Here is a 1690-nt window from a genome sequence, read left to right as displayed (position 1 = left end):
GTATGAGAAGGATTGGGCGTCCCAAGAGACAGACTGACATTCCCAATGGACAATTAATCTTTACGTAAGGTGTTTGCCTCTCTTTTCATGGTCCCCGGTTTCGAATCCGGTTAGCGACGGGAATTTTTCTCATTGTCCCCTTTCACCTCCTTCCCTGTTCTGTCGTCTCCTTTTGTCTCCTCTTTCTGGCCCCACCCGTTCACATCCCTTGCCCCCTCCCCTGGGCTCCTGATTCTTTCGGCAGCCTTCTACTCCTACTCCTTGGCTCCTTCTTACTGCTGCCTTGCAGCTACTCCCCTGATTCTTCTGGTAGGGTAGATCTACACTTAGCCTTCTCAGACAAGGGCGAACAATCTCGGAGTTCCCGTGTGCAAGTTAAGCACGTTAAAGATCCCTTGGTAGTCTAAAATCGATTTATAGAGTAGCAAGTAGGATTCGGGCACCACACGAGCAAAGTTCAAAATCTTCCCAACTGAAATGTTTACTTAACTTGTCCCGGGCGCTCAAATGACCTAATATGCAGTTGCGAGCACCGCAAAACACTTTTATAAATATTTTTAAAAAGCAAACAACAAAAAGAAAAAACAAAATCTCCTCACGCAGAAATCCAACTCGCGCTGCTTGCCTGCAAGGACGAACTCACGGTCGGGCGGTTGATTACAGCAACCACAGGTGCTTCTAGCCTATCTATCTAGCTCTATCGTCTGTTCCAAAACTTGTAGAAGAGAAACATTTGACAAATTATATACACGTACACACGTTATCTGTCTGTCTGTCTGTCTCTCTCTCCCTCTCTCTCCCCCTCTGTCTGTCTGTCTGCCTGTCTGTCTGTGTCTGTCTGCCTGTCTGCCTGTCTGTCTGTCTGTCTGTCTGTCTGTCTGTCTGTCTGTCTGTCTGTCTCTCTCTCTCTTTCTCTCTTTCGCTCTCTCTCTCTCTCTCTTTCGCTCTCTCTCTCTCTCTCTCTCTCTCTCTCTCTCTCTCACACACACACACACACACACTGCCAAACACATACACACTCACACACACACACACACACACATACACACACACACAGACACACGAACTCGCGCGGCCTAATTTTTCTTAAATGGTTATTTTCAGACGTTATGTAAAACTTTTAAATACCTGAAGTTAATGACTCTTTAGATTAGATGTTTGTTCACCCCCATCGACACAAATTAGATTATTTAGGAGGCGGGCATCCGACCCTGCCTGTCTGTCAGTCTGTCAGGGCCAACCCGGGCTGAGAGGATATAACTTACTTTACTTTTTTACTTTTTCATCCTCTGTTGCCATTGAGCGTCGAGGGAAGATCGATGCAGTTTTCTATGGTAGGCCAGCTCCGCAGCTCTTTCAGTTGTGATGTTATGTTTTTTTAGGGTTTCCTTGACACCCTCGATCAAGCTTTTGCGTGGCCTTCCTCTTCCTTTATAGCCTGAGTGCTTGGTGTTGTAGGCTCTCGAGGCTGGATGGTCAGGTGACATACGTAACAGGTGGCCAAACCATTTTATCCTCTGTCTTTCTATGTAACGCAAGCAGGACTCAGTGCCGATAGCTGCTCTTACAAGGATACAACACCCCAGCAAAAAGAACGAGATATTCGATAACCCTTCTCCCAATAAGATGGAAATCGAGCTCAGGTTTTCTGCGTGTGACATCGGTGCCCCGAACAGCTATACCATAGACG

This window comes from Aplysia californica, unplaced genomic scaffold (genome assembly GCF_000002075.1).
Source record: "Aplysia californica isolate F4 #8 unplaced genomic scaffold, AplCal3.0 scaffold00008, whole genome shotgun sequence".
Lineage (NCBI taxonomy): Eukaryota > Metazoa > Mollusca > Gastropoda > Aplysiida > Aplysiidae > Aplysia > Aplysia californica.
This window is presented reverse-complemented; position numbering follows the sequence as displayed.